The sequence below is a fragment of the Manacus candei genome, unplaced genomic scaffold (assembly GCF_025592945.1).
Source record: "Manacus candei isolate 608988 ecotype Guabito, Panama unplaced genomic scaffold, ASM2559294v1 h1tg000057l, whole genome shotgun sequence".
Taxonomy (NCBI): Eukaryota; Metazoa; Chordata; class Aves; order Passeriformes; family Pipridae; genus Manacus; species Manacus candei.
Window position 1 is genome coordinate 925,478 of NW_026138105.1, and position 7,220 is coordinate 932,697.

Here is a 7,220-nt window from a genome sequence, read left to right on the forward strand (position 1 = left end):
CCCTCCCAGCTTTGGAACCCAGCACCCAAGAAAATACACAGTGGGATCTCCAGGATCTTTCCCCTCTGTAGACAGTGGCCTCTGTGTTTGGGAGATGGATCAGTAGCAGGTTTTAGGAGATGGAATGTGAATGCTTGCTTGGATTTAGCAGGAAGACACAAGGAACACAGTTTTTTGACATGTTTGAATAAGGTGAGGGGTGCTGCAGGTAGGATGGATAGCTGACTGTGTGATTTGGAGGAAGCAAGGTTGTGTCTGGTATGAGGAAGGACAGCAAAATCTGACTGAGTTGATGGCTGGAGAGATGGGATGGAGGAAGACAATCTCTGCCTCCACCTCCACAGCTCTTCTTCCCTGTGATGTGCTGGGAACAGAGCTCCAGGCAGTGAAGAGCTCAATCCTGGGGCTGTGAGTAGCCAGAGCCAGGGAAAGGTCTCTGCAGCTCACAGCAGGGAACAGAGCCAAGTGGGTGCCCATGGGAGGTCCCAGTGAGGGAAATGTGCTGGTGGGAAGATGACTTGGAGTGGCAGGATTTCCCCCAAAGCATAGCAGGATGAAGGGGGGGGGGGGAGGAGGGTGCTGCGGTGGGGCAGAGCTGGAAGGACATCCCTCTTCCAGCCCTTTCAGCTGGACGTGCTCCTGAGCTGGAGGGTAATGTGTGTGAGGAGCAACCTGCCCAAGGGGTACCTCGATATTGCCCTGAACTCCACCGTATGCTGTGGGGGAGATGGATGGAAAGCAGGAACAGCCCATTTGTCCTGCAGGCTGCCGGCTGTGCTGGGGCTGAGGGATGCAGACTGCCCGGGGGGGCACCTCCTGACAGCATACGGGGCATTGGTCCTTCCCTGGGCCCTGCTGAGGCTGTGTCACCCTTTTGGTGGCACTGCTCTGCTTGTCAGTCCCTGTGCAGCTGCCATGTGCTATGAAGACTTCAGGAAATAATCCTTCTCCCTGTGTCTTTCAAAGCAAGGAGGGCTCGTGTAGAGAACAACAGGAGGATCTTTTCCTTGAGGTCACCTTTCCTGGTGTGGTTCTGCTTTCCTTCTGATCCTGTCTGGACAATATCTGTTCAATTATCTGTTCTCTTGCAGCAGTGCCTGAAGTTGCTCATGGAGGAGTCCTGCACTCTCTTGTGATGCTGCTGGAAGCCTAATATTTGAGTGTGGTGTGAACTGGGTGCTGTCGTCAGCCCTGTCCCCTTCCCAAGGGACAGCATGGCTTGTGACCAGCACTGCTTCTGACAGCCCTGCAGCAAGTGCCTTCACAGCATGTTCATTTTTTTATCTGTCCCTGAGCCCTGGTCCCAGGCAGGGCAGGATCCAGCACTGGCAGAGCAGGAGGAGGTCGTGGCCACCCCTGCAGGAGCAGGACCAGGGTCCTGCAGGTGCGGGTGAGGACTGCTCCCCTTCACAGGCTATGAGCTGGCCCTGACTGTGTGAGAGGCCCTGTTCTGTGGGTGGAGTTCACAGTTGTCCCTGGGAAGTGTTGTGGAGTGTCCCAAGCACTAAGAGCTCTGTTTGTCTGGAGGTAGCAGTGAGTTATGCTTGCATTTCACTGAGGAAACTGGGTGACATGATCTCAGCTGATGCAGTGGGAGTGTGACAGAGCCAGAAGGAGCCCAAGGGCTTCTTCAAACATCCTCCTGGCTTCTCCTGCTTCTCCCCTGCCAATGCCCCAGCCAAACTGCATCTGACTGTTGGACAACACTGGTACCTGCTGTCTGCCCACTGCTGCGTGTCCTGCTCAGGACTTGCGGTGGCATTGGGAGTGCAGGTGGCTTGTGGCCCAGGGGTGATCCTGGTGGTGGAGCCCCGACTCCTTGGTGTCACATCGGTCCTGGAAGAAGTTCCTAGCGCTGGCTGAATGCTGTGCTGCCTGCCTGGCACAGTGGGAGGAGCAGTGAGTGTCCTCTACCCACGTGTAGGAGCCCCAGGTGCGGAGGAGTTGAGGAGCAAGTAATTGCTGTGCTTCATAAGAGGAAATAAATAAAAAGGACTTTGCAATGGAGTGTAATCTCCTGGGGAAGAAATTGTAGCTCTGCTCCACCCACACCATACATGAGCGGCCTTTGTGCACTGACTCATTCCTCTTTCCTGGAGACCGTGGGCAGGGCTGTCACCTGCTGCTGGGGGGCCTCTGCTGTCCACCATGGGCAGGACCAGGGCTGTCTGCCCCCTTGTCCTTGTGCTGGGCTGCTGGGACAGCTGAGGGGGCCTGCAAGGGACCTCAGAATTTCAGCTCTGAGTGACTGTGGTCCTCCAGGAGCTCTCGTGACTACGCCTGGTCAGGTAACTCACCTGGCCCTGCCGAGGCTTCCCCCTTCATCAGTGCTGTCAGTCTCTCTACCTCCTCCTTAGCCCACATGTCCTGTGATCCCAGGGTACCCAGTGTGTGTCAGTGTCCCTGCACATGCTCTTCAGTGACAGGTGGGACTGTGGTGGGTGATGGGATGATATGTGGGAATGGTGGGGGTGTGCCTGCATCTCAGATAAACAGGAACTGCTGAATAGCCTCTCTGAAAAAACAGAGAGATGTGAAGGAGAGGTGGGACCTGGGAGAGCTTCCATCGAGCTTCTGGGAAGTGCCTGATGACCTTGAAGCATCCTTCCACCAGCACCCAGTTTGCTTGTGAAGCGGCTTCTCAAGAGGTGTTGTAAAGACCAGAACTATGAAAGAGAAATGCACAAATATCTGCAACCTCTGGCGGAGGAAACTCTCAGTATGTGGCTGGCCAGGGGAGTGCAACATCTGCCTTGTTCTCATGCTGGGAGCCCTGATGGGGGGGATCTGTGGGTTGGAGGTGGCAGCGTCCTTGTTCCTCCCTCCTTGGTGTGCTCAGGGCAGCTGGAGGAACAGGAGGGCTGTTCTGAAAGGTGGCTTGCCCACTGGGGACTGAGCAGTTCTTCAGGATGCCTGTGTCCCACATGAGGGTCTTGTCTCTGCTTCTTGCAACTTCTGTGTCTTATCCATGTCAATCTCCTTCACTACAGACACCTGTGGGGAGCATCTGCACCCACAGTGCTGAGGCTGGAGACTATCTCTTGGCTAAAGGTCTTGTGCTCCAAGTGTGGCACTCGACACCACTCCAGGGATTTGGGGTGAGTGGTAGACAGGCTGTGGCTCCTGCCATGATCTCTCCCCACTGAGCACTGACACCGTGAAGTTTCTCAGCCATGAACTCCTTTCTGTCTGTGCCTCCATCCTTGTCACAGGTCAGGCAAGAAGGGAGCTCCAGGGCCCTGCTATGGCACCCTGACCACCTGGCTGCATGGGCAGCATGACCACATGTGGTCAAGGGGGCAGTGGGGTGCTTCAGTGGTGCTTTGCTCTCTGTATAGAATGTCTTGGTTCTGGTAGCCTCAAGTTGTGCCAGGGGATATTTAGATTGCATATTAGGGAAAATTTCTTCACAGAAAGGGTGGTCAGGCATTGAACGAGCTGCCCAGGGCAGTGGTGGAGGCCCCATCCCTGGCAGTGTTCAAAAAAGTTGTGGATGTGGCACTTGTGGACATGGCTTAGTGGAGGCATTGGCAGCGCTGAGTTGGACTTGATCCTAGAGGCCTTTTCCAATCTAAACAATTCTGTGATCCCGCGCACATGCCCCAGAGGGACATGATCACAGCAGTGATGCGAAGGAGAAGGAGCAGAGCTCCCTTTGCAGCTCCTGCTGCTCGGCAGCACAACCCTGGTATCTCAGGATGAGGCTGTACCATGGGGTGTGGGACATGGAGCAGAGGAACAGTGTGCAGAGCTCTGCCCACAGGAAATCTCTATGTGTGACTTGAGAGTAGGGGCTCAAAGTGTAGAAAATGAGAGAGAGGAATGTTACTTTGCTCATGGCAACACAATTTCCCTGACTCCTACTGAATGGAGCACTGGGCTGCACAGAGCCGCCTCCCAACGAGGACACAGTGTACCAGAAAATCAGGCGCATGGCTTGGTGATGATATGATGATGTGATTTAGGCTCATATGAGCAGTAACAGGAGATGAGCAGAATTCAAGGAGCCAAGCATCTTGTGAGAAAAAAATAGAGACAGATGTGGGAAGGAGATAGGGAAGACTAGATCTAGGCTGCGATAGGACTGTGGCCTCTAGGCCAGGCTAAGGATCGGTTCATCCTGGGCAGAGGATGGGTGATCTGAAGGTGGCCTTTTCCTTACCCTCGACCTGATCTACCCTGCTCTTTTCAAAGTTCACCTGGAGTACTGTGGCCGTCTCTGGGGCTCCCAGCACAGGCTACCCAGAGAAACTGTGGCTGCCCCTTCCCTGGAAGTTCAAGGTCAGGTTGGACAGAGATTGGAGCAACCTGGTCTCATGGAAGGTGTCCCTGCCCATGGCAGGGGGGTGGAGCAAGATAGGCTTTAAGGTCTCTTCCCACCCAAACCATTCCATGATTCTATGGTTCTGTGGTGGAGGGACCCTCCTTTTGTCTTCTCTGTCACACATATGATGTGTGGTGATGGGAGGTGATGGTGCTGTTTGTCCCTCCTGTCATCAGACTCTACTTTCCATCGGCAGGAGGGATAGGCTCCCCAGGCCAGGCTGTTTTCATATTTGCTTTGAGTTTTGTTTTTTTAGTACAATAAAAAGTTTGAACAAACAGCCCCAGCTCTTTGAGCAGGCTGCTGGTGCCACTGGTCCTGCTGGTGCTTGGTGGGGGCTGGCTGACAGTGCAAAGAGCATCGCTGGGGGATGCTTCATGCAAATGCACAGCATGTGTAATTTACCCAGACATTAATATTAATGACCAACCTAGCCTAATCCCTCGTAAAACCAATCAGTAACACAACTGCTCCTGTGGCTGCCTGGAGGGCTCATTTCCTCACCAGTTTTGCTGGGGTCCTCAGCTCCTGTCTTGGCACCAGCTGAGGGGATGGAAGGCAGCTCTCAACACTCCGTTGCTGCTCCCCAGGGCCTTGCAGGAGCTTGGCCTACACCTCTGCAGCAGAGCACAGCCTCAGGACTCACCTTTCCTTCCAGACATGTGGTAGATTTCACAGAAGTAGCTTTGTGACTGAATTTCTTTTGTTTATTTTTTCTCTGTCTTGGGCCCAGCTTATCCAGATGTCTCTTTTCCACCCTAGTGCTGTAAGTTACTGTCCAGTCTCCATTCAGATTGGCCCAGCTGGCATAGCATGGTGTACATGTCAGTGTTCTGGCACTAAGGGTAGGTTGGTATTTCCTGAAAGGAACCTGTATTCCCATGTTCGGCTCTATTCAGACCCTTATGGATTGCTGCCCTGAGTCTATCCCAAAGGAGCTGATCCCATGGAAATGGAGCCCAAGTCTGATCCCATGGAAATGGAGCCCAAGTCTGACCCCAAAGCCAGTGGCTGCGCCAGCAAGGACACAATACCCTTTTGGAAATTATCAGACAATCCTGGAATCATTAAGGTTGGAAAAGACCTCTAAGATCATCAAGCCCAACCATTTTGCCAGCTCTGCCATGTTCACCACTAAACCACATCCCCAGTTGCCACAACCACATGTTTTTGAACACCTCCAGGAATGATGACTCCACCACTGCCCTGGGCAGCCTGTTCCAATGCCTGACCACCCTTTCTTTGAAGAAATTTTCCCTAATATCCAATCTAAACCTCACCCCAACTTGAGGCCATTTCCTCTTTTTCTGTTACTCCTTACCTGGGAGGAGAATGCAACCTCCTTTTTTGCTTCAAATTGTGGCCACTTCTGGAGGCAAAAACATCTGAGAACTTTGCTGAGGGCATCTGCAGGGAGCCCAGTCTGATCCTTTGAACAGCCATAGCCTCATGGGCTGACCACCCTGCCTGTGCCTGTTGAGCAGCACCTCAGTGTTTTGGAAACATTCTCCTGGTTCTGGCTCCCTCATCCCCAGTGACACGGTCTCCCATCAGCCTGGGAGAAAACGTCGCAAGTAGCGGCACTATCAAAGTTCAGGAGAGGTTGGCAGCGTGGAAGGAGTGGATGGAAAGAAGATATTAAGAGAAGTATAATGCACCAGCTACTTTCCAGCCTGTCCTCACTCCGGTGCCACTTCTAGCACATTTACATACATGCACATCATGCAGGAAGACACAGAGAGGGCCCTGCAATGCCTGGGGCTGGGCTTTAGCAGGGCCCTGTATGCAGAGCAATGTTTTGCCTGTGAAGTAAAGGTGCAGCAGTCATGTCCCCTTGGCACTTCTGCTCTGACCTTCCCTCCTTTCCTCTGCAGTCACCTTGGCTTTTTTTTCTAGGAACTCTTGAATTGTTTAAACCTGAGTAAGCCTTCCAGTTTGGGGGCTGGAAGGCAGGACCTGCTTTCTTCTATAATGGCTGCACTTGAGCAATCTTTCCTCCCAGCAAATGGGAGACTGAATGGAAACCATCAACTCCTAATGCAGCTTTCCTTTCTTCTCCTAATGCTCGGTTCCTAGTGAGGAGGGTAGCTCTGGCTCCTGCCAACCAAGTGGTGCACTGTCATTAAAGCTCTGAAGCAGCAAAATGCTTAAGAATATCTTTGAGGTGCTTTCCAGAGCCTGGACTGAAAGTTCACAGATGCAATGCAAGGCTGAGACCTACCAAGTGCTTGGAGGAACTGTCCTTCCCCAGTTCTGTGCCAGCAGATGGGACAGCCAGGACACCTCTCCCAGCCCTGGACAACCATGACCAAAGTCCAGCCCCTTCCCTGGGGATCGTGTTGCTCACTGGGACAGAACACATCCCTGAAGAACCCTGGGGAAGTGAGTAGGAAGGTGTCTGTGTGTGGCAGATAGGTGTTCCCTAGAAAAGCTGACTATGCACTAGGTTTTTCCATTTATGGCCTGAGACTTTGAACCATGGTGGGGAACACATTTGGAGTGGGCAATTTGGTTGTCTTGCAGAGCATTCTTACCTTTCATTGATAAATTAAGGACTATCATGTTTGGGATATGTGTGGGATGTGCCCAGGTCCTCATTCACATTTCTGGTGGGATTTGGAACTCCCTGGGTGTTTGAGACACAGTACAAGGCTGGCCCAGGACTGGGGGGGGGGGGGGGGGGGGGCTGTAGCTACTGTCAGGGAGTGCCAGAGGTGCTACTTCATTGCCTGGTGGAAGTGACTCAGGAACCCCAACTCACAGCTGTGGGTCCATGCTCAAATCCTCCTGCACAGCCCTGATGCCCTCCCTGCACCCCACGACTCCTGTTCCCCACACGTCCCTTGCTTTCTCAGGGCAGAGTGGGCAGTGGGGAAGGGCAGGAGGCAGCAGGGCA